The sequence below is a fragment of the Meriones unguiculatus genome, chromosome 2 (genome assembly GCF_030254825.1).
Source record: "Meriones unguiculatus strain TT.TT164.6M chromosome 2, Bangor_MerUng_6.1, whole genome shotgun sequence".
NCBI classification, from domain to species: Eukaryota; Metazoa; Chordata; class Mammalia; order Rodentia; family Muridae; genus Meriones; species Meriones unguiculatus.
The window spans coordinates 13,669,995-13,696,128 of NC_083350.1; the positions used below are offsets into that span (position 1 = coordinate 13,669,995).

General features: G+C 48.5%; 1 protein-coding gene across 1 annotated transcript in view; it reads right to left on the reverse strand.

Moving 5' to 3' along the window:
• Zbtb7c (zinc finger and BTB domain containing 7C) overlaps positions 1–26,134 on the reverse strand; it is a 317,429-nt gene that overhangs the window by 118,074 nt on the left and 173,221 nt on the right. Inside the window, exon 3 of the mRNA XM_060377033.1 lies at positions 9,751–9,812. The gene's annotated coding sequence lies outside the window, so the exon portion shown is untranslated. The remainder of the gene's footprint in view (positions 1–9,750; positions 9,813–26,134) is intronic.

Below are 26,134 nucleotides of genomic sequence, written 5' to 3' on the forward strand. Positions count from 1 at the left end.
AACAGGGCATATTGAAGTAGACAAGGCTGGCTGCTGTGGTCTTGGAGAAGCAATTCCCAGAGAGATTTAGGTGGAGCGAAGGACTGGGCAGATGTGTTGCTGATCTCACTGGAGAAGGACACGTAAATATGCAGTGGGGAGGAAGCACCTAACTCCATGGCAACAACCGGAATTAGAGCACGGATGTAGGCTCAGGGTATCTAGAAGAGGAATGTGTGTGTGTGTAAGTATGTGAATTAGTTACTTTTCTATTGCTGAGGTAAAGAATATTATGACTAAGAGCAACTTACAGAAAGAAGAATGTTTATTTTGGCTATGGTTCCAGGGTGACAGTCCGTGATGGCCAGGGAAGCCGAGCAGGAAATCATAACTTTAGCCCCAAGTACAAAGAGGGGGAGTGAACTGCAAGCAAGAGGCTGCAAACTCTCCGAGACCCTAGTTCCTCCAGCAAGGAACTTCCAAAAGGTGCCACCCATCTCCCCAAACAGTGCCACCAACTAGAGGCTGATCGCTCAAACACCAGAGCTCATGCAGGACATTGCCTTCTCATTCAAACCACCACAGTATGTGAGTATGTGAGTGTGTGTGTATGTGTGTGTGTGTGTGCATCTATGGCCATGTTTAGCATGAACATATATGCATGCATGCTTGTGCGTGTATGAAAGGTATGTAAATATACAGGTATATATATCCATGCATACATTTCCTTCAGAAAGCCAAGAAGTAAAGACCCAGCAGCACTGAGCACACTAAATGCTCTGATATCAGCACCTAATATCATTATCTAAGACAAGGAACCAGAAGTCCTTAGAGAAAATTGATCCCAGGGCTGTGGTAGGGAAAGGGCAATGAGCTTTTTTTTTTTTTTTTTTTTTTTTTTAGGCCAGAAGGTAAGCGTCTGCTTGAGGGGAGCTCTGCAGGTGTCCAGGCAGAGAAGTGAACCACAATTGACGAGAATGAAAACACAGTTGAGACTGATTTCATCAGCCTGGATCAAGACTTCTGGAGAGTCTGATGCCAGGTGTTTCACTGTCGGAATATTTAAAACAGCACGATTTGGAAAAAAGTTTCCTAGTGTTATATAATCTCCGGTGCACAAGGCAGCAAGCACATTTAGCTCAACACGCAATGCAGGTACGTGTCATTTCTTCCAAGAAGATGGGTTCTGGAGATAGGCTGCCTGAACTAGCTTAAGGGTCTGGGGCAGCTCTGGCCTGGTATGGCTCACACAGATATGTAGAGTCATTTGGGCTGTTAGCCACCTCTGGTCTGGTTGTGGGAATCTGAGGGAGCCTCTGGCTGTACAGATAATGTAAGGGTCATTTAGACTATTAGGTATCAGGTCCAGGCTGTGGAAGCTCGGGGAGCCCCTGGCTATAAGGGTCATTTAGTTTACCAGATACCTCCAGTTCTGGCTGTGGGAGCTTGATATGGCCTGGCCCAACAGATAATGGAGACCACCAGGCTGTTGCTCACCTCCAGTTCCCAGCTTTCTGGAAAGACAGGTTATATGCCCTTCTCTTTGAAAGAACAATTCTGAGTGCTTAATATTTCTGGGTTCCCTGGAGAACTGTGGGTACAAAGACCTTTGCGCTCCCAACGTCTGCTCAAGGCAGGATGGTGGGGCATCCATATCCCATGTGAGGTGGCTTGAAAGGCCCCAGTCATTAAATCTGAAACAATGTAAACACCAAAAAAAAAAAAAAAAAAAAAAATCGAGAACAGAGAAACAAACCCTTAGGAAAACAGGTTCTCGAGGCACACAGCTGATAAAAAGAGAAGCAATTCTGTGCTGACCAGCAGATCTGGAGGCAGGGCTGAAGTCAGACATCATTTTGCAGCCGTCATGTTCAGGACTGGATGGGATGAGAACTGTGAATGTTGTGTCTCAGGAGGCTGTCTAAGCTGCAGAGCAACTGCATCGCCTTAAGACACTTCCCCGAGCCTGTTTCCTCATTCTAATGGAAGGAGAAAGCAGGAGTTGTGACGTGAAGAAACTAGACGATAGATAGACTGGGAATCAAAATGAACTGCAGCAAGGAAGAAGGCTAATGTCTCTACATGTGATGCTCCAAGAAAGACCAAGAAGGCTTGTGCTGGGAAGCAGGTAGAGGCAAGAGGATTGAGTGATGAGAAGATTGAGTTCAAAGCCAGCCTGGGCTACATGGAAAGACACTGTCTCAAAACAAACACACAAACACAATCACCCCCCAAAGACATGAGCTACGCAAGATTCTGACCACAAACATAACCTGGATCTAATCATAAAGAAACATTAGATTAAATGGGGTGGATTTCACTTATTAAAAATGAGGGCATCATGTTCTTCAAAGATGTCAATGTCAGGAAAAACAAAGAAAGGCTGTAGAAATGTTAGAGCTTGCAGGAGACTATGGAAGATCTAAGGGTAACACCCAGTCCTCCAAGAAATGCTGTAACAATGCCTAAGTTATCCAACAAGAGTGAAATAAGTGTCTGGCTGATGGCTGGCTTCCCCCTGGCAAAGGTCCATTGTGGGGCTGTGGGCCTCCGACAAGCCTTGGGAACTCAGGCCCTTGTACTCTGACCTTGACCTACACGGGTTCCTACTGGTAGGATGCTTTTCTTTGGATCTGACCTGCTTCAAGGCTGCCCTGGACTCTGTGAACCCCTTCAAGGGTATTCTAACCCTCACTATGGGCTCCTTCAGGGAAGGACCGGTGAAGCATTCCAGCTTGGATTCTTTCATACTCTACTGCTTCTCTCCCAAGAAATCCCTTTGCACTGGTACCATCACTCCCAAGTTGCTTCCAGAAAGAAGTGAGCTCTATGACCTCTGGCCAGTAGGTTTTCTTACTCTCCCGCCTCTCTTCAGGGGCCCGGACTTCTCCTGGAGGCCTCTGAGTTGATTCTCAGGCCAGGCACACCTTGATGAGGCCTCTGGGTGTAGTGTCTTCCTCGGCCCATCATCTAGGGGCAGGTGTGCTGGGCTGCTTGCCATTTGTCCTTCCACCCTGCTTGTCACCATCCTCAACTAGACACTTAGCCCCAAAAGGCTGAGCACAGATATGTGCTTCCTGTTGCATCAGCAATAAGGAGGAAAGAAGTGAAGACCAGAAGGAAGGTAAGTAGAGGTCGGGATGGTTAATGTCTTCTCTCCCTTTCTTCAGGCTGGCTGTGTCTTTGGATCAGGCACCACAGCCTGGGGAAGGAGGCCCGCCTCATCCCCTCGCTGCCTCTCCTGGCAGTATCCTCTCTCTGCTCACCTCTTCTCTCTTAGGAGAGACGGCACCCCGTGTTAACAGTCTTGGTGCTGCAGTGGGTTTCACAAATCCCCGCAGTACACCTTACCCTGGCTTCTGACCTCAGCTTCCCTCACAGGGCCCACTCTGAGCACACCACCGGTTTCCTGCTGCCCTGATGAAAACAGACACCTGTGGATGTGCGGCTCTTCCCTCAGGGGTGTGTGGAAGTCTGTGCAGCAGCCTAGGTGAGGGGAGCCACCTAGAAGGCAGGTATGTGTTACCCAACAAATGCCAGAGCTGCCACCCCAGGCCTCCCTCTGAGGAGTGTTGCTTTTCAGCTGCATTTCATCCCTTTGTGACTGTTTACTGAGAAGCAATACGAGAAAGGAATTAAAAGACAGCAAGGTTGGTAGAGGAATATGTTTCTTCTGGGCTATCCCCTTTCTTGGGAGTGCTTTAGGAGCCAGACAAGGGGAGGGGAGTTGGTGGAGAGGCACGTGGCTGAGCACGTTCTTCAAAATTGGTTCTGAGAGACACTTGGGGCTTCTTATTATTCATTCTATTAAAATCAGGATGTTAGCTAATGCCTGCCATGTCCTTTGAGCGGGCCTGGCAACTTCTCTGATGCCCTGTCTGCTTGAAAGTGGAGGAGAAGGCCTTTTGTGATGTGATGCCTCTATCAGGTCCATTCTGTCTCCTGCCCTGTGACAGAGACACTGTCAGATCCAGGAAGCAGCAGTGGAACTAATAGCACACCCCACTGTGCCAGGACTCGCAAGTGAGGTGGCCTCTACTTTGCTCTGCACTGGTCCCATATCCAAGGCCCCCAGGGATTTGTAAATAAGCAGATGGGATAAAGACCCAAAACCTTGGTTTAAAGTCAGAACTGCTGGACAGCATGCTAGCTCTCTTTTGCAGCCCATCTCTGGAAGGGATGACATAATACAAACAAGTTCCAGTCCAGTGGGAGAGGAGCAGCTTTGGGCTCTCAGAGTCCTGGCATCACCGGGTGATAGGATAATTGTGACGCCTGGGCCAGTGAAGTGCTTTGCTGGTCCTGTGGAGAGACTAGTGGCTTCTGGCTGATGGGGGACCCTCATATGAGGATGGCTGGGCAGGGCTTATGCTAGGTGGCCTGGGTCACAGAAAAGATACTTGCATGTTGGGAGATGTTACAGTGAGTTGAGGAGCAAGAGTTCTCAAGGGGCTGCCGGGGGCTGGTGGAGGTGAGCTTTCCAGCACCTCAGGAGAGGCGGGATGGATGGGTGGCCGAGCATGGTGAGGACAGTGAAGACAGAGAGCATCAGGAAGAACTGGAAGGCTCAGAGATCAGGTGGTAGGAACAGAGTGAGGGTCAGGGGAAGGTCAGAGGTCAGGCTGGAAGAATGCTGACTACAAGCCGGCATACTTCTCTCTTCCCTTTGTTTCCCAGAGCAACCCTGACTTCCCTATTAATCTCCCAAGACTGGTCCTGTTGATCAATGTTGATTCCCCACCCCGCACACCTGTTCCCGTTTCAGATGAAAATGTATTATGAAATCATTCCATTCGGCTGGTGATTACCATGGCAATCAGGCGTGCTCGCTGACAGGCCAGCACTTCTCTCGAAGACAAGATTCTGCTGATAGGCGCTTTCTTGTCACTTACACCTGGCTGGGGAGGCAGGGGCATGAAGGGACACAGGGTGAGGCTGGCGGGTGGTGTCCTTTCCCAGGAGGCCCAGCCAGGTAGCACAGCCCCAAGGGCCTTGGAAGGGGAGTCTCCATCAGGAAGGTGGGGGTTGGGTCAGTGGTGGGCAGGCAAACCACTTGGTACGCGGCTGAGAATAGCCTCAGAAGGCACAGTCTGGGGGCTGTGTCTAAGCTACCTGCACCCACAGTTAGGCACTCAGCCTCCCACCCAGGGCAGAATCTACCTCTGTGGCCGCCTGGAGCATCACAAGCACATGACTGTCATTATGGTGGTTCTCTGTGATAAGGATTAAGGTGTAGGTTCTGATGACAGCCCAGGTGTTTTCAAATTGTTTAGTGCCAATGGTGTAAGTTTTAAAAGGCTTCAAGCAGACTACTCGGCTTTATTCAGATCCCAGCTCCACCGCTTGGTGACTCCTAGGAACAAGTTACTGAGCTTTTCTGGGCCTCTGCCATTTGAGGCAGATACTAAATACTTGTAAAGTACACAGTTGCACACATCAAGTATGTAAGCCCATTAGAACAGTACTGGCAGATAAGGTCAGACACCGATGGCCCTTGGTCACATCTGTATTGTAGAGGAGGCTACTGAGGCCAGGCCCTGTAGCCAACTAGACTAGACAATCTGGTCTTCTTCTGTGAAGCTAAGGAAGGTGTGTTGATGCTAGAGTGTATGGGGCTGAGCAGTGTGAGAAAAGAATCTTTGCTCCTCCACATTTTGACACCAGCAGGACTGGCTTCTTCCGCTTGTGAAGCAGGAAGGGCCTTGGGGAACATGAGAGGATGGACTACGCCTAAACATTGCCTTGCCTCCTTCTCCTGCTGCCCTGCTCGGTGCTACTCTCCTCTGAACCAGGAGGAGCCGGAAGCCCAAGAGATCAGAGCTGACCTGTAACAATGGTGGATGAGACCAGAAGCCAGACTATCAGTCCTCTCCCAGGATGTCTGTCTGCCTGCTGTCCACAGCTGATCCGTTTCACAGCCTAAGCTGGGTCTAATCTACCTTCTCAAGTTGTCATCCCCTTATTCCAGCTGCAGCTCTGGAAGCCTAGCATTGGGCACCAGGCTTTGGCACACACACTGTGAACGATTTAAGAATGGCCGCCCTATTTGCTGGCTTCCCCAGTTGCCCATTCACAGGAGTGCTGTCTGAAGGGTACAGCCACCACAGAGTAGAGCTTTGCTCAGGCTTCTCTGGGCCCCACCCTACCTCTCCTTTTCCATTTAATGACACTGGTCATTAACAGTATTGTCTTTCATCGACAAAGATAAAAGTAGTCATGCAAAGCAGGTCAGGAGCCACCTTGGGCTCTGTATTACAGCGCCCACCAGCCAGAGGCAGTGACAGGCCATTATTCTGTGTCCTGCAAACTGCAGTGATAAGGAAACTCCACCAATTTGATCCTTTATCTTGTTTCAGGTTGAGGAAAGATATTATTTCAATCTAGATAATGATTCAATTTCTCAGACGGAAATTAGATTTTTTTTTCAAGTTTTCAAGGGGGTGTGGGGGGGGTGACACCAAAATCCCTTTTGGTGCTGGATCAGGCCACGCTCAAGTTAGAGGATTTCTTGTAATTTCAGTAATATGTTGGGGGGGGGGCGTTGAACTGAGAGCAGGAAGTTTGATTGCAAGGGAGAAACATACAGGCTAGACGACAAAGTAAGTGCTATCTGGATATTCATAAGCATTAGCCTAAACCCAGAAGACCTAATTCAGAAGATATGTTTGCACTGAGATGCAGTGAGGTACAGAATGAGGATACACAAACTAGCCCCGCTGTGAAAGGGCCGTACAGGTCTTATACAGGCCATCACATGACAGAGCTCTCCTGGGCCATTTCGCTGACAGATGGCCTCAATACCATTTCAGTACTTCCTCTCACAGGGAAGGAAAGGAGCCCACTCCATCCCTGAGCAACTGTGCCTCCAAACTGAAGTCAAATCACCTCATCCAAGGAAGTCACAAGGTGCTGACAATGCAGTTCATCTCTGTGCACTCTGCAAACATCAGGAAGCCATTAAAACTAGATGCAAATGACATCAGATAACTCGCACGCCAATACTTCAATGATTTGCACTAAACAGTGAGTTCAGAGAAATAATACGTTAATTTTAAAGGCTTGGAAATTCCAAGAGCTTCAGTACAGTGTTCTCAAACTGTGTGATTTGCTTTAAACAATTATTACAATTAGAGAGATTTCTTGTGGGGGCAGAGGAAATCTACTAAGTTCAGAATGTCTACAAAATGGGTATGCATTTGAGCCATCCCTAGACGGCTGTTTGAGGAACAGCCAAAGGGAAGCTCATTTCAGCTCAGCCCCTTCTGAAACAGCCCCAACTGCTGACTCCAAGTCACAAAAACGTGGCACTTCTCAATATGGTCTTAGGGTGACCAGACTTGGGCATCTGAATCTTGCTGTTGTTGGTGTGAAAAGCATCACACAACAGTCAGATCATTGAGTGTCTCTAGGAGAATAGAAGCATGGGGCTAGGGATTGGGAGGAGACTTTTTGCTGGAGACCTTTTGGTACTTTCTAATTAAGAACCATGAGACTATCACCAATCAAGAACAAAAATGCAGTTAATAAAAGCTCACATATTCAGGACAGGTAGGCATCACTATTAGAGGCTGCTACATAACTATCACTATTTGAACTCTCATACTATGCCCAACCTGTGCTTTTGAAAACACAAAGGCAGTCGCAATCAAGATGCCTGCCAGGTCAAGTGGCTGGGACACATGGCTGTCTTTACCACAGATGTTAATAAGGCGTGGAAGTAAATGCAATGGGTGCCAGGCCGAGACCCTCTTTGCCTACCAGCACACGCCTGTTGAGCATATAGCATGTGGCTTTTGCCTGGGACAGTCTCTGGACTCCTGGCTGTTGAGTCAGGTGATGCCATGGAAGTAGCAACACTCTGAAAGTGACAGAGGAACAGTAATGCAAGTAAGTCCCAAGCCTTGTCTCCAACCCGTACATCACCTCAGGGCTGTATACAAACTGAGGAGACTCACCCTAACATATACATTTTGCTGGGAGCCTGCTCCCATTCTTGCTGCCCTGTCTCCCTGGCGAGTGCTTTCTATGAGTGTGTCGCATGCACCCTGTTCCATCTCAGGCTCTGCTCCCAGGACACTCCAACAGGTCTTTCACTGAGAGTTGCACATGCAACCCTCTCATGTTGACAGAGCCAGTGTTGGATGCGCACATGGCCTTCTGCTTTGGGGGCAGGACTGTTTGTCAGAGACTGTTTGTCTGATATATTGCCTATGCTGCCAGAGACACAGCACACTGGTCCCGGAATGAAGGGAATCCAGACAGTGGGACCTGAGTACCATGTGATCATCATTCCTCAATTTCTCCAACAGGGTTGCAGGCAGCCCCAGCATGGCCTGCTTCTTAATCGGAGAGAGATCCAGTCTCCTGCAGCGGAAGGTCAGAGTGAATTCTTAGAAGCACCACATACCAGGTCAGTGACCCTGAGCGGATATTTAGTCAGTCTGGGCCTCAGTTTCTCTAGTTCTACCACAGGGTGCCTGGTAACCTTGTGAAGCTCTCAAGAGGCAAGACTGCCAACTGTGTGCAAACAGCTAATGCTATGTGAATACCACTTACTAGTATTAGTATTTCAAAATAGCCAGCTCCTCCTGCCAGCTTGCATTTGTTTAGTACGTAAATTCAGTTGTCCCTCAGCCTGGGCACCAGTGGCTCTCTAGAATAAACAGGACCTTGATGACAGTCCACTGAAAACTTAGTGTGTCCCCAGTTCTAGCTTCACAGGTGCTAGTGGCCCTTCGTCGCTGCTGTCTGCAGAAGGCTCTCTGTGTACTTGAGAGCCATGTTCTGAGACCTGGGGAAGATCCAAACCTCATCTCAGTGCTGTATGTAGAACGGAGGGGACCTGCCCTAGCATGTACACTTGGGGGAGGCTGGCTCCCATTTTTGCTGCCCTGTCTCCCTGGCAGATACGGGTTTTCTGTATCTATCTCACATGTACATGTGAGGTTGGTCCCAAGGCCAACCTCAAGTTTGGTGAAAATGTCACACAGTTATCTGCACATGATGGAACAGCAGACAAACTGGGCAGACTTCACTTTTATTTACACAGGCGAGGGATACTTTGCTGCATGCTGGTTCTTCGCCTCTACACCCTTCATGGAGCCATTCTGGGCCCTCAGCACCTTGCCAGCCTCATCAACCTCTCCTCCACCCACCAGACCCATGCCTGCGCTGCCCACCGCACAGGGCTTAGCGGGTTTCCAGCCAGCCTCTGCTCTGCTCCTCCAGCTTCCTCTGCAGCCCACATCAAGTCTGCCCTCCTCCAGAGGGCACTGCCCTGGCTGCTCTCACCACTGGTGTCTCTTTTCGTGCCATGGGAGCCAGAGCAGGTCCAGGTGCCATTCCTGTGCACCTTCCCCCCGCACTGAGGACAGTAGGTTGCCTCACGGCTCTGGGTTGAGCACTCTGTCCTGTAGTGTGTGAGAGAACTGTTTCAACAGAGACGACCTAACGCAAACTTAGAGCAGCACAGGCAGCCTCTCGGCGTCCCGGGATAGACCCGCTCACAGATCCACAGCAAGGAGATCTGTCTGGAAAGCCCCCAGGGCTATCCTCTATTGAGAGGGTAGAGCAGAGTTCCGGGCAGCCTCCTTCGATCTAATGCCCTGTGCGGTTGGGATCAGCCCTGCCCAGGGAGAGGGACCTTCCAGAAGAAGACTCCAAAGCCCGTTCCACACAGGTCACACAGTTCCTGCCCTTGGCAGGGAAAACTGCCCATTTCCCAGAAGCATTGTTAAACCACAAAACTCAACAAGCAAAATTCATACTCACAAGCACCGACTCCTTAGGCTTCAATTTCAGGCCACCAGTTTTTCTGCAAACCTGCTCATTTCCTGCAAAGAGAGGGACAGGCAGAGAGAAGCGCATTAGCATCTGCTCTGGGTATCCTTCAAGCTTTCCTGGCTGGCCTCCGGCCCCACACCTTCTCAGCACACGTTCCTTCCTGCAGCACTCCCCTCCCCTCCCTGGGAACACCATGTTCTGTTGGGTGGGCGCCCCCACCCCTGCAGGCCTATGGGCTCTGCCCACGCCGCCTCCTCCCGCTCCCGGCGCCCTGCCAGTCTCCGATTGACCACTGCCTCCAATTCCCTGAAGGCACTGGGCTTCTTCCCACTCCGGAGCCAGCGAGGCCTCCACTTCTGTAGCATGGGGTTGCCTAGCAACGGTGCGCGCGGGCTCAGAAGGCCCTCCTAAATTGGACCTCACAGCACAGGGCATCTCCTTGTACAGCTGCCTGCATCTTAACAATCCGTCTCTGAATAATAACACAATGGTAATTGCATTCATGGACCCCAAACTACATTTAAATAATGTTCAAGAGCTGACACAAACCAACAAAGGCCAGAAAATGCATCGGGGAGGTTGACTGCGAGGCCACGCAGGGACGCTTCGCCGTGGGAGGGAGCTGACACCAAAGACTTGAGTTAATGACAATGCCAACCCGAACTGTGAATTCTCCTGCTTCTGCCTGAGCTTGTCATCACTGTAATGCGTGGTAATGTAAGTTTGGGCAATTAATGCAAGGAGGTAAGGATGCCTCAAGACAGGGTGCCCTCTGGTTCTGCTGACTTGTACCTCAATTTTGGGGGAACAGAGAGGAGGGAAGATTTCACAGGAAAGGAAGCTTGACAGTGAACTTCTTTTTCTTTCTTTCTTTCTTTCTTTCTTTCTTTCTTTCTTTCTTTCTTTCTTTCTTCTTTCTTTCTTTCTTTCTTTTTCTTCCTTCCTTCCTTCCTTCTTTCTCATTCTTCCTTTTTCTTTCCTTCTTTTTTCTTTTCTTTTTCCTTCCCTCCCTCCCTCCTTCCTTCCTTCCTTCCTCCCTCAACAAAGTCTCACTCTAGTCCTGTTTAGTCTGGAACTCACCATGTTGACTAGGCTGGCGTCAAACTCATGGGAGCACATCCTGCCTCTGCCTCGGAAGTGCTGAGATTACAGCATGCCATGCTCAAATACATTTTAGAAGGGAAGGGAAGAACCCAGTTAAGCAGAGGAGGAGACTCATAATGCTGCACAACTGATGTCCTCCAGGATGAAAATTGAAGGCCCTTATGGAGTCACAGCAGCAGGTCAGGTTGATGCCTTCAATGCCCGAAGCCCCACAAGACACTCATATTTGTGCAGCCCTGTTCATAACAGACTCATTCCCAACAGGTAAACCCAAGTCTCTAACAGTCACTGAGTAATAAAACATGTTGGGCACAGTCATACGAAGGACTATCATATAGATATACATATCTGAAATTCAGATACATCTATACTGTGCCTTAAGGCCACGTTAAGTAAACGAAGCCAGACACAGAAAGACCACTTCCTCATAATTCCCTTTACTTGAGAAATCCAGAGTAGCTAAATTTGTAGAGACAGGAAGTACAGGGCAGAAACTGGGAAGGGAGGGGGATGTCTTAAGAGCACAGATGGGGAAGAGGGAGGAGCTCTGAAGTGAGTGGTGGGAATGACTACACAACAATAGGACAAACTTAATATCATGGAACTGCACCCTGAAAAGTGGTTAAAATGATACATATATTCCATTTTTAAAAATCTACTTGTAATACTGGTACAAGGCTCACTAGGCTCTTCAAGACCATCCTCATCTTGGAAATCAGAGTGGCCCATGTCACTCTCATGTTTGAACAGGGTAGTTGTCTCCAGGACTAAAGCCACACTGCTCAGGGCAGCTAACAAGCATGGGGCTGTGCCATGTGGTTGAACACAGGGTCTCCATGCTGAAAGGCAAGGTTCTCCTACACAGCTGCTTACAACATCTGCTTTCCTCTGGGGACAGCGCCATCCTGTCTCCTGCCTGCTCCCTCCTGTCACACAGACTCCACTGCATTTCCCCTTAGCCTGCCCCTGTGCCTTAGCCCACTCTTCTGGGCTCACATCAAGTCCCACATCCCTCAGGAGCCTTCTGGATTCCGCACCCCTTCCAGTGTTGCTCCTTGTCAATGCTGTGGCCTGCACTGACCGGCTACTGCATTGTTTGCATTCTAGTCTGAGTGGTACCCCTCCCAGGGAAGCCTTGGAGGAAGGACAGCACCTGTGCCTGCCTGAGGACCACACATCTGATTCTAAGAGCTGCAGGGCTCCTTTGCTTCTTTTTCAGGGAATGCCTGCCATGAAGCAGGTCTGAGGGCAGAGCTGCAGAGCCCTGGCCTTGGGACCTCAGGTAAAACCCACCAGCAGCTTCTGCCAGTTGCTGGGAGGTGCCAGCAGTTGTGTATTTACAAGTCTGATTAATTTGGAAGAGTCCTTACAGCTAATGGCTTCTCCGAGAAGGAATGAATGAACAGCATAGGTAATTTTCTTTCAGTGTCCTAGATTTTTTTTTCTTGGAATGTGCTTTAAGTCTTAAAACAGAGTATTACAAGAAAAAAAAAAGAAGAAATAATAATATTAATAGTAGTAGTAATAATGAGGACAGAGAGGAGGAGAAGGAGCAGGAGGAGGAGACTCTAAGCCTGAGACATGGGAGTTGCCCAATAGCTGCTTGGACAAGCTTCCTCTGTCTCCCTGCTAATGAATGGGGCATGGTCTGGAAGGTCCTTCCAACTCAAACAGATAATAAAATTATGTCTGGAGATGAGAACGAGGAAGGTGGTTAGGAACTTCCAAGGTCATGCACTCCACCCCAGTAGGTACCACTATCTGAGGACAAGGTGCCAGCCATGGCCCTCCTTGGACAAAGACAAGGTTTTCAGTCACTCCACCGTCTTCCCGGACACTGACCCTGGTGCTTTCAAACTTATGACCTGGCTTTCCTGGCTCTCATCTGATCATTAAAGTCTTCCATACTAATGACTTGTTTTCCTGAATCTCCAGGAATGGCTGGAAACAGGCCAAAGGGCATCGTCTAGGCTCTGTCTCTCCAGCCCTTGGCTCTGTGACCAGCGGCCCTGTCTGTCAAGGCTGGCTGCTGCAGGACAGATGCTCCTGGCTCTCCCAGACAGGCCAGATTAAATGGAAGTGCTGTTCAGAGGACAGAGAGCTCTGGCTCCAGACTGCCATTCCAGGCGGAGACAGTCTGGGCGGATAACAGTGGTGTTCTTGCGTGGCTGTTTCCTGGTCATTGTACCGCTTCCCTGTGCCTCGGCAGACAGACAAGGGAAGGCAGGAAGCCTGTGTCTGTCACAAACATGCAGGTTCCTACTTCTGGAACACTCGTGGCTTTCAGTGGCAATGAGATGAATTGTAAATTAGAAGTAGATGAATTGTGACATTAACACTGATGTTAACAATGTCCCTTAACTAACGTGTGGACAGTGCTTTGTGGTTTAGTCTGGCCCCATGCATCTGCCAGGCAGGTGGGGTAGCTTTGGCCCATTTGTCAAGTCCAAGGTCTGCTTCTTGCTAGCGATGCAGAACGCAGGTTCTAGCCACACTCCTCTCAGGAGGCTTCCAGACAGGGAAGGAGCTAAGTTCTGAGACACTTGCTCAGAACCCTCCAGCTAATGAGTGCCTGGGCCCCCACCCTTTAGCCTCTACACAGGTTTTGTGTGGAGGCTTGAGGATAGTTGGTGCCATCTGCTCTGTCCTTAAGGAAGTGGCAGAACACAGGTAATATGAATGTGACACAAAATCAGTATTGTTTTTGGAGTCACTATTGGATTTTTTTAAGAGGAGAAAAATCCATGCTCATTGGAGCCCTGCAAATCCCCCATTCCACTCCTAAAAGTACCCCAGCTCAGGGAGGACAAATGCTCCAGACACACTGAATAACAGACCAGAGTTCTGTTCACAAGCTCACAGCCACAGAAGCAGGTGAGGAATTTCAATTCGGTCCCTGTAGCAGGGTCTATAGTTCTAGAAGTTGTGAGGTCTGCTGGTTTAGACTGGCCAACTGTCACTGGCCATCTGTATGACCTTGGGTAAGTGATTTAACCTCTCTATGCCTGAGGCTTCTGTTAGCTACCCCTATAGCTCTTGCAAAGTCCACCCCGGCATCACACCCTCATGAGCTGCAAATGTGCGTCCGCATGAAGACCTTTGAGCCAACGTTTAAGCAGCTTTTTTTATACTAAAGACACCAACACATCCTTCAGGGCGCAGACGGATAAATACGTAGTCAGTCCAGACGGCAGGCTCGTATTTGCTGATGAGAAATGAGCTATCAACCGTGAGAAGACAAGGAGGGAGCTGAGCTGCCCGGCGCTGAGTGAGAGGAGCTAACGTGACGAGGAGGCAGCTGCGCTGCATTCTGGGAAAGGGAGCCACATGGAGATGACCCGAAGGTCTGTGGTTACTAGGGACTGGGGGAGGGAGGGATGAACACAGAGGGCACAGCGAGTTCTAGGGACAGCAAGACCTTTTCTGTGTGCTCACCCATTGAGCGCAGCAAACCAAAAGGACGCTACTGCGAGCCCATGAGCCCAGTGGGTGGCGTTTTGAAAGCACTGGCACCCGTTCACTGATATTAACAGGCCTGTGCAATGCCGACATTCTGGGAGGTTGGGGGGAAAAGTGAGGAGAAAGGCCTATATTCCCCCTCTGGGCTTCCCCTCAAGTTGTTTGTAAATGGGGGCCTTGGGTAAGTGCAGCAGCTGGCTGCAGAGGGAAAGCTGGGGTATAAGCCATCCCACCTAGTCTATCTGGCATCAGGCTAGCTTGGTTCCTTCTGAATCAATGAAGGAGGTATGTGGAAAGGGAGGAGAGGGGAAGGGCTGGTCACAGCCTTCTCAGGCAACTGAATCCTCCTCTGTCCTTGCTTTGTGGGATGATGGCTCCTAAGAAGTCTCAGTCTCAGTGGCCTTGGCCTAGAATCTTGAAATAGTCCTGAGAAGGGGGCAGTTAAGCCCAGAGCTAGGATGACCCTGGAGCCTGAGTGTGGGAGTGGAGGCAAGGGGTGGGCGCCCTGTCTAATGAACAAAGGCACAATCTGTGGTCAGCATGCTCCACCCTGCTTTCCATTCAGTCACACACACGGCATGTTTTTCTGGCCTCAGAGAGGTTCGTTCTGGGGTTGGGTAAATCCGAGTCCCAGCAGATATGGCCTGGAGCTGCTGAGAGAGAGGTAAGGCCATTCACTCCCTTGGGAACACACACCCCACTCATCCCCAGAAGCAAACAAGGAATAGTCAGGGTTATAACGTTGAATGGCAGTTCATGTTTGCAAAAGAGCTTTTAAAGACACAAAATAAAGTGTGGCAAAGTCTTGTGCCTCCTGGAACAGCCCTTCTCCATGTCTGTCCTTCGGGGTGAGGTGTGAAGACTACTCAAACAGCTTAGTGGGTTCTCTGTGTGTAAGTCCAGCTACCCAGGGAATGCTGACTATGACCGTGGCTGTGGGACGGTGACCCTAACCCTGCCAGGTTCTGTGGCCTGTGGGGCTGTTGAGGTAGGCATCAGGCTGGGGTGAGGGGCTGGGTACTCTGAGCCCAGACAGCACAAGGCCTGTTGGAGTGATGTGCGCGCAAGCAGCCCTGACTTTGGTGAGCTCTCTCTGTCCTTTTTATTTTTTGTCTTATTTCGCAGGGTTTGAGTCCTGTTATTCAATCCTCCATCTCAACCCACTTCCCAGAAACTTCTATTTCTACCCGGTGTCCAGTGACAGCTAACTGTCCTTTCTCACAGAACAAAAGCATCCTTTCAGGTGGAAGAGAAAGCTACGTTCCCTGAATCCTGCACTTTAGGATCTATCATAGTGAGGACAAGCTTGGGGCACAGGCAGGGGTAGAGAGGGGTGGGGTTCCTCCAGCTGAAGTGCTGAAGTGTTGCTGGGAGAAGGCGGCTGTGAAGTGCCACTTCTCCTGTCTCCTCAGAACTGGATCCTACCCAACATGCAATGCGGTTTCAGAAGGGGATCCCATATGTACACAGCAGACCACTTCTCAGAGTGCAAGGGGACACTGTTGATGGCCACCCAGGGGATCAGGTAAAAAGTGACTTAGCTATGCCAACCATGTACACAGCCCCTACCAGTGCAACCCAACTCTGGGCTTGGGAACACTCTCAGGGCTCCGCCTGGAGCAGCCATGCTGTCTTCTGCATGGAAGATGATGTGAGGGGTCAGCAGTACTGTCACTGTCACTGGCCCAGCTGAAGCAACTGCCTGCCTCAGCATACTCTGAAGGCTCTCCCTAATGCTGCCTCCTGCAGGGAGCTTGCCTGCACACTCCAGGATGCTCCAGGAGCACTTCCCATCTCACGAGCCTGGGTTTCTCACACGTGTGGCCATCTCTACAGTAGATCAAGAGGGAAAAGACTACCATTTGTCACTGACTTCTGGAATGCATGCCCCTCCCTTCTCAAACTGTGAGTTTCTGAGGCAGCAAACAGACTACAGAGTGTGGAAGGCTCCAGTGGGTGCAAGGAGAGCTGCTGAGTAGAGCTGAAGAAGCAGAAAGAACACAGTCAAGGTCATGGGTCACCAGGTCTTGGAGGAGCAGAGGACATGAGCATGCAGAGGACGAAGCACAGGCTTCGGCTCCAAGAAGAGATGGAGCTGGGCAGCAATGAAGTTACCATCCCACCACTGCTACAGTCTGGGGAGGGATGAACAGGGCTGGCTTCTGGGCTCAGAGAAACCTCTAGGAGAGGCAGAGGACATGGGCTAGGCTGAAGCCATCTCCCAGTTCCTGCCTCCCTGAATCCATTTCAGCCAGTCCCAGAGAACATAGCTAGCTAAGTACGCGTCCCTCAAAGCAGGTTTATTCACCTCAGGCTGAATCCAAAGGAGTAAAAGATGACACCCAGGAGCAGATGCCAGGGCTGACTGGTGCAGCTGGTTCATCACCTGATACATCTTAACACTTATGTAACCAATAACCAGGATACCACGTAATGGATAACAGAGCTCTCCAGGCTGGTGATGGCTCTTATGAACTCTGCCTCCTGGATGGCATCATGCCTGTCATCTTTTATATGTAAGCGACACTCAGATGATAGTCCTACAGTTTATAACTCCAGTATTTTATTTTCCAGTGGAATGAAGAATGACATATTCTTGCAAAGTAATCTGCGTGTATGCTGGAGTGTAGTTCAGTTGGCAGAGTGTTTACCTGGCATGCACAAGGGTTTGGGTTGTAGCCTTAGCATCCAGGAAACTGAGCATGGTAGCTCCTGTCTGTAATCCCAGCTACACTGAATATTGTAAGTTCAAAGTCATCCTCAGCTACATAGAAAGTTTGAGGTCAGCCTGGGGTACATGAGAACCAGTCACATGAAAAACAGAAACTAAACTAAACTATGTCAGTAAAATGTCTCCTAGAATTTTAAAAAATGTTTCCCAAGCTTTCATTATTTTACCTCCTCCTAACTCAAAGTATATATATATATATATATATATATATATATATATATATATACTACCAGCTTTTTTTCATTCTCTTCAAAGCTTCAATTCAGTTTTCACAGAAGCAACTTTTTCTTTTCTTTTGCAGCAGTATTTAAGTGATTTGTATACTATTTAATTAAATTGCATAATTACAATAGCAAGTTTCACTGGCATAAACAGGTTTGGGCGCTGAGCCAGCTGTTCTGGGGAAGCACGGGGCTCAGCTGCCTGGAGCAGATGTGGGGAAGTTTTGGATAGCTGCCTGCCTGATCCGAGCGCTCCTCCAGCTGGAGGTATCAGTCACAGGGAGTGGGGAATGTTGGGAGATCTGGCAAGGTGGTTCATTGCAGCCAAGATGAAGGATGATTCTCCAGGGCCTAAGGACCCGTTACTGAGCCTCCCTGTACCTGGGTAACCCTCCTTCAGATCCAGCTGTGCTTGCTGACAGGCACCCCTCTCTGCATGCACTTTGCCACATAGTAGAGCCACTCCCAGGAAGCCGTGTACATGCATCTTTCCAGTGAACTGTACAGTTTCAGTGACAAATGATGGCCCAATGCAGCCCTCTCTCGAACCAATGGGCATCTCTTCCAGAGGACTCTCTCTCTACATGACATAAAATTGATATCATTCTGGGCATATTCTATAAGGAGTTGGGGGTGGGGCGGGGTCAGGGGACAATCTACAAGTCCCTGAGTTTTACCATCTAGATGTCCAGGTTACACAGTACACACATCTTCCAAGATGCCGCTGTGGGCTCCCCTGGGGTTTTCATTCCTCAAATTCTCAAATCCCTTATACTGTAGGATACTCTGCCTCCTAAGACTCCTCAGAATCATTTTCTTCATATGAGTATCCTTCCTTACCTCATGGGTTACACAATTAGACTACTATCTAGCAAGCTAACCAACCAGCCACAGTTGCCAGGAGAGGGAAAAGGTTCACCAGGACAGATCCACAGCAGACTTGCTGTTTTAAGCTACCTACCATTTCCTCTTCCTTTCTTATCAGCAAGAGAATCATGATTTTTCTTCTAGGTTAATTTGCTACATGCCCTCACAGCCAACATGTTTCCCAGGGTAGGTCATGGTTGGCTTAAACCCATCAGTTCAACTAAAATTTATCATGAGGTTCAAAGACACATGGGGGGGCGGGGGGTTAACTTCTGGAGAAGAAGCCATCATTGATAATGTGGATAGGCCTGCAAGGCCTGGAGCCACGGCAGCCTTTCTGTTATCAGAAGGAGCCCAGGGTGAAGCCCTAAGAGAGCTGTGGGGAAAAGAAACTGAAGGCTTCACCATTCTGCCTCTGCATTTCTCACAACCTAAGTCATAATAAAACGAACACCACCCCCTGTTTTTAACTACTTAGATTTTAAATTTCATATATACAAATATGAATGCTTTGCAAAATAAAAAATCAATAAAAGCTTGAGAAGGTAAATATGTAGCTCTTACCCTAGCTCTCCCTACACTGAACCCCAGTTTCTGGAGGTTAACCTTTCTCGACTGTTTTAGCTATTTCTTGTGCTCTGTTCTGGCCCATTTCTACATAACACAGCGCATTAGTCAGCTAGTGATGCCATAACTAAATACCACAGACCGTTAGCTTGGACAACAAAAATCTGTCAATGCAGGGTTGCACCACAGTGGGGACACAGTACAGGTCACAACACGGTAGGTTCCGTTTTGTCCCCTCTTAAATTGTGGGACCCTCAGTGTCCCACAGAGAAAGAGTGCTTTCTCGTCACTTCATCTCCGTCCCACCTCCATCAAATAGTCCTCATCTCTGTAGCTAGTTCTCGTTCCGTCAGCCACCAGTGTTCACGATATGCACCCACGCAGGGACTGCTCCTGGGCGAGTCACGTGTTTCCTTCCTTGCAGAACATTCACGTTTCCTCTAGCATTCAAAGTGGTTCTATAAGCACCTATTTCCACAGAAGCCGCCCTGAGGGCTGTTAAGATCCCCCTGGGATCAGTCAGCTCCACTGGGATTTTTCTGGAGTCCTCCAATCTAGAGTTCCTGCAGAGGCATGATCCAAAGCCACCAGCCACCTAGTCTCAGCTGGGTTCAGATTCTATACAGGAACAATGAAAATGGAGGTGTATGTCAGGTGTGGTGATAAGTGCCCATGGTCCTAGCTACTTGCTAGGCAGGGGCTGGGGGGCTGGGGTGCCGCAGGTGGATTTCAAGCACTCTGGGTAACACTGCAAAACTCTTTCACAGAAAGTGGGTGGGGCCTGTGTGGGAGAGTCCCTCCCACTCTTTGGAAAGACAGCAGACGTTGTCCCAGATGCTAGGGGAATAGTATCATTGTACGGCTCCACAATGGCACCAGGCAGAGCCCAGGAGGCCATATCAGGCCTTGCCTCCGCAAGCCCAGAGCAATGGGCTTGATGAGGAAATGCATGATGAGGCTTTGGACCAGCATGTTGCTTCTCATACCAGGTTGAAAACAAGCATCCTAACAGCCCAAGTTTCACCTGAGCCAAGGAAAGCTTTGCTATTCCAGGAGGTCAGTTCAAGCAAACAGCACCCCCGTAAGGGTTGTCTCTTCCCAGTGAGCACCAGAGGCTCACCGACACTTGAAATTAGGTTTTTAACGTGAGAACAACAATACTCATGAAGAGAATGTCCACCCTCCCCTGAAAAACAAACAAAGAAACAAACAACAACAACAACAACAAAAAACCCTCCAAGTGCCTAGAAGCAAAGGCATAGCTGGGGATTGACTCGGGGGGCTGCCGAACTACACAGGGGGATTCTCTCGAAGCCTAGTACAGCTGACTAACAGCTTTTCTGTTGTCTGTGCTCACAATGACAGCCTGGATCTGGCCTGACCAGACCACGCTCTGGTAAGTCCCTGTAGTCCCAGTGACTCACAATTCAGATTTCCACATTCCTCTTTCTACCTCTTCACTAGAATCCTGTTCTCCTTCTACCTACACTCCAGGTGACCTGCCTCTTTCTCCGGCTTCTCTCCCTCCATCACAGTGGCCCTATGCTCCTCTTCCTTAAAAAATGTTACAAAATACTCCAGACACATGGAAGGGTGAAGGTTTTCATATGACACCTTTAGACCCACCGCCACAGCCTAAGTGAGATGCCGTTCTCTAACCCCAGACCCTGCCCTTCTGAGACAGAACATTAACACCCTCTTCCATTCTCTCTGGAAGGAGTTCACACAAAGTCAAGCCCAGCAGGTCAGAGGATCGCTGAGAGCTGGACTAGGCACTTCCTTACCTCACTAGGGCTTTGGACCTCTCTGTGAGTGCCCTGGAATGGGGAGGAAGGAAAATTATGGCCTCTCCCAACCCCCACCCTACCCCACCCCACCCCTGCCAAGTAGCTGAGACCAGGACACTGCCTGGCTTGGGCAGAGAAGGAGTAGGTGCCAGATGAGGGCCTCAGCAGTGGAGGAGTCCCGCATGGATCCTTTGTGGCACAGGCCTTGGAAGGGGACAGAAGGGCAGGGCTGTTGACACTGGCACTGCCTCATCAGAATGGACAGTGGCTTGCTGGATACCCTCGTATGGCAGCAGAGTGGAGACGAGAGACTGAATCATCAGGATGAAGAAGCCAGCCAGCAGGGAAGGCTGGAGCGCCTCCTCACCTGGGCTGTGTAGTGAACTGAGTGAGTGCCAGGAAGGTCCATGCTGCACACACTTGAGAAGGGCTGGCGGACTGTAAGTGTCCTCTGCATCTAAGGGACCACAGTCCTCACATCTTGGGGCTTTTCCTTTGTCTCAGTAGCTGACTTCCATCTTGGGAGCGTCTCACTTTCCCTTTCTTAATAAACTGTTCTATTGCTATTTCACATGTCCCTGGTGCAATCCTTTGTCACAGAATTGGAACCCTCTGAACTCAGACCTTCGGTCCAGCTCTAGGCATATCCTTCTGTTTCCTTTTTTAAAAAATCTCTTTTCTTGATATGGACCAAAGCCTAAACACATTTTCTCTGAGACTCTGGGCTTTCTCACTGTTTTTCTGGCCCTTAGCCTCTTTTTTTTTTTTTTTTTTTTTTTTTTTTAACAAGCCATGATTTTTCTCACTGTCTTTCTTCCTGGTAGTTGCAGGGCTTTACAGCCTTCCTGGCCTGTTGCTTCTCTCCCAAAGTCTAATATAATTGTTCTCAAGTTTCTGCTTGTGTCTGTCTCTAAGTTCTCTTATCAATAAGGCTAAGAACTCAAACCATAATCTGGTTCCCTGTGGCACTCTGAGCTGCAGCCTCCTGCCCAGAAGACCATGGGGTTGCCACTGACATCTCAAGACAGAGGAGGAAGTTCAGAACTACGACAACCCCTACCTGGCATCCATATGTTCCTCCAAAATTCCCCTACGTCTGCTCAAGTCTATGCCTGGTAGGTCTTTTATGTTGCCAGGCCTCACCCTTGCATGCCTGTCTATGATCCTTCAGCAGACCATGGAGAACTGTGAAGCCCTCTGAGAAGCAAGATTTAGGAAGGCCAGACACCTGGCTGACACCTCTGTCTATGCGCAGGACACCTTTGCCCCATTCCTGCCTATTTTCTCCTGGCTCATGTGTTTGAACATGTGGTCCCCAGCTGATGCCACTTTGGGGGAAGGTTCTAGATGGGAACTGCTTCCAGGTGCGGTCCTTGGAGGGAAGCTCAGCTTTGATTCTGACTCTGGATGAGATCTCATCTTCTTGATCGGTGTCCTGTGAGAAGGTGCCACTGTAAGCTCCAGTTGCCATGGACCCACCCATTCCAGCTGCATGCTTTCCCTTTATGATGGGCTGTAAGCCATGGCATTCAGCCAAAGTAAACTCCTTCCTCGCATCGTTGTTGTCAAGGATCTTGTCATAGCAACAAGGACAATAACTACACAAGAAATGGCGAAATGTGGAAGATAGAACCAATATTTATATGTATATCCATCTATCTGTATATGCCACTTGCTATCATATTCCCTTAGTAAACACCTAAGGAGCAAATATAACAAAATATGGGTACACCCTTCACTGAGAAATACAAAACAACACTGTGATAAATCAAAGACTTAAATAAATGATGGAGGTACTATTTTAAGCGCCGAAAGAAGTGATAGAGTTAATATGTCTATTTCCTCCAGTTTGATCTACAGATTCCATGCAATGCTTATCAAAATCCCAGATTTATGCCATGGTGCACACGCATGTGTGTGTGTGCAGGTGTGGAGACTCTGACAAGTGATTCTGAAACGATAGGAAAATTCAAAGGCTCTAGGCTCGCTAAAGTGGTGACAGAGTAAAGCTAGAGAAATGGTGTGGCCAGATAATAACCCTTCCACCATAAAGCTACAGAACGGGCAAAGCGATACGGGTTCAGGGTTAAGACAGGGGCAGATGGAAGATGACACAGACATTGATGCACTTATGGTGACCTGGAATGAAGGCTGCACTACACTTCGGTGGGAAATGATGGTTTTACAGTGAACAGTGCTAAGCCAGTTAGTTGTCTACATTAAAAATAAGCACAGAGCTTTACTGCATGCTAAGGAAAAATTAATTTTAGAGGGAATATAAGCCTAAACAAAAAAGATAATAAAGCTGTAAAAGAAACCTTGGAGAATATATCGAAGACCTTGAATGGTAGAAAAAGTCCCTTAGCAGGACAGAAAAAGCATTAGCTATCAGTGAAAAGACTGATACATTGGGCATGATTTAAATTAAGAATGCCTGTTCATTAAAAAACAACATTAGAAAAATGAAAGAAAGCCATGCAGTGAGAAGAGGTCGATGGCAAAGAACTAATCCAGATATCCAAGAAAGACAACATACAGCTATTAATTTAAAAACATGGAATGTTTGAATAGGCTTTTCACAAAAGAGGGTCACAGAGTGTTCCATAAACACACAACTGTGCAAATGAAAAGAAAAAGCAGAGCCACAGTGACTCCGGCCAGAAGAGCAAAATAAGATATCGAGGCTGGTGAGGATGTGCAGCACCTGAAACTCTCAGACTCCTGGGAAGAGTGTCAATCAACCACACCTACTTCAAAGAGCATTTGGCATCACTTATAGAAGCTATACAGACTTGTGCCATACACAACCCAGCAAATCCGCACGGGCATGTGTGAAGCAGCAGAAGGGTATTTATGTACACATGCAAGAGAAAACACAGTAAATGTTTTAACAAAGTAGTCTCTCATGAGATGTGACCCAAATGTCCATCAGTAATAGAACTGGCGAAAACAAAAAGGGGTACCATGGTCATACATCGTGGACATTATTTAATAAGGAGAGAGAGACCTGGCATTGTGGATAGGTCTCAGGATTTGTTGTCAGGGAAGTATAAAATGGATGAACATGATGAGACCCCACTTACAGAATGTTCAAAACAGCAGCCATTGTTTTGTACTAAAGTCAGGATAGTCACTATGGAGAGGGAACTGACTTGTAAGAGGCAAGAGGCAGTTGCCTAGAATGGCAAGAACTATTTAGAACATGGTTGTTGTTTGACTCTGAGAATGTTTATCTACGAACAAATTCAGCGTGATATACATTTAAGATTTGGGTACTACTTTATGAAAAAAGGTATGTATGTTGGAGGGTATCATGAGGAGGGACAGGATCACAACTAGAGATAGGATGGACAAGGACCACACAAGCATGTTTTAATGAGGGTGGACAGCTGGCCTCCATGGCCTGTCTTGTGCTCAGAAGTCTCGGGAAAACAGAACAGAATTGTAGTCATAAGGCTAACGCATCAAGGGGCAGCTACCAAAATACTATGGTGCCTTCAACAGTACCTCATCCACTTTGAGCCGACAAACAAGTCAGAGAGGTTCCCTCAAGCCATGACGCCAAGCTGCCTCCATAGAAACCAGACCACAGATAGACGCTGAGACCACAGAGGTCTGCCCCTGACTTAAACTACCATAGAAGAAACTAGTAAAATGAGTTTTCTCTCCTTCCTTTATAAAAAGTGAGATGTCCATAGGCAGTTACCTCGACTTTTTATTTCCCAAAAGATAGGGGCAGAGAAATATTTCTGCTGACCCCTGGGCTAGGTGGGTCCTCACCTGCTTAAGAGAGCTTTGGCTTTACAGTTCTTTAACTCAGAAGCTCCTGATCATCTCTGCACATTACATGCGGACTGTGTTGATTGCCCCATGACAGCTCCTTGGCATGATCTAAAAGCCCTGTCAACCTCAGCTCACTCACCTCACTTTTAGACTTACAGTCACAGAAGGCTCACTTCCCATGCCACCTCCTTATTTGCTCTTCGTTCCCCCATTCAACTTGTTGAGGTACTGATATTTGTTTGCCTTTAGCAGTCTGGCATTCTGGCTTCCCTCTCCCACCCCTGTGTCTTCTGTTAGGGTGGCTCTGTAGTCTGTTTGGCTTTGCTCTCCATCTGTCCCGTGAGCAGTGTTGTGGTGTTCCACGTTATATTGTTTAAAAATAAAGTCGCAAAAGCAACAACCAAATAGACGACAGCCTGCAAAAACAGCAGCTGTTGCCCATAAGGACAAATTTAAAACACCCCCTGGATGTATTGCTAGAGAGATGGAGAACATGGAGCCAGGGGGAGTAGGCCTAAGCCAATGGGCATTGCGCACCCCTCTCTGATGCAGAGGTTGTGATGCTCCAGGCATCTGTTGCTCAACCCTCAGGCTAGAGATGAGAATGAGCAAGTGAAAGGGGGCCTCAGAGGCCTCTGGTCTCTGGAGCCTCTGAGCTTTGCTTCCTGAGCAGAGAGCATGTCATCTGCAAAGCAAGCTACCAGATCCTGATGTCAATGTGGGAAAAGACAAAAGTTTCACATGGACTCTGCCAGTCGACTAGCTTGAAGTAGATGAATTAACTACAACGTTGCTGAAAGCTCACAATAACACTTACTTTAAACAGCAATGTCACATGTGTCCACGAGCATAGCAAACTTCTTTGAACTTTAAAATATTTGTTTCAAAGGCAGCCAGCCTGCTGGCTCGCACCTATATGCCTTGATCTTGGGAGGCAGAGGTAGGAGTTCAGGACAGCATGGGCTACTTAAGAAAAAGAAAGGAAGATGGCTGGGGAGATGGTCCAAGTGAGTAGAGGCTAGCTCTCCAAGCATGAGGACCCAAGTTTAGACACCCAGCACTTATGTAAAGAGCCTGGAACAGGCATGTTAGCACCTATAACCCCAGAGCAGCAGGGAGGGCAAAGGCAGGAGGATTGCAAGGGATGGCTGGCTGCCAGTCTAGCCAAAAATCCAAGTAAAAAGTTCAGGTTCGCAGAAAAATCCTGTCTCTGGGTAATAAGGTGGAGAATGGTAAAATAGGACATCCAGTGTCCTCCTTCCACAATCCTGCACATACAACCATGCATGTACACACAACACATGGATGCACACACAACACATGCATGCATACATACAACACAGCATGCACACACACATGCACACTGAATAAGTAGTATTTTTTATTAAAGGAAAGGAAAGAGGCAGGGAAGGAAGCAGCCTACAGGTTAGGAGACCCTAAAGACAATCAGTATTCCCACATGGTAAAGGACCTGGATAGCCATTTCTTCAAAGAAGATAGAAACAGCCAGTAAATACTTGGGAGGATATTCGCCATCATTTGGCACCAGGAAAATGTAAACTAATGCACAGTGAGCTGCCGCTATGCAGCCATCAGGATGTCTAGAATCTACAAGCCAGCTAGTAGCGAGAGAAGATTGGAGCCCTTACACAGTGCTGGGGGGGGGCACTGTAAAATGGTGTGTCCCTGTCAAAGACAGCCTGACGGTTTCCCAGTAGGAGAGTGTTTTGCCTAGAGTGCACAAAGCCCTGGGTTAAATAGAGTCTTCATGTGATTCAGTGATGAACTTCTAGGTAGATACGTATACATACACCCAAAGAAATTGTATGTCTGCATGCAAACTTGTATATACT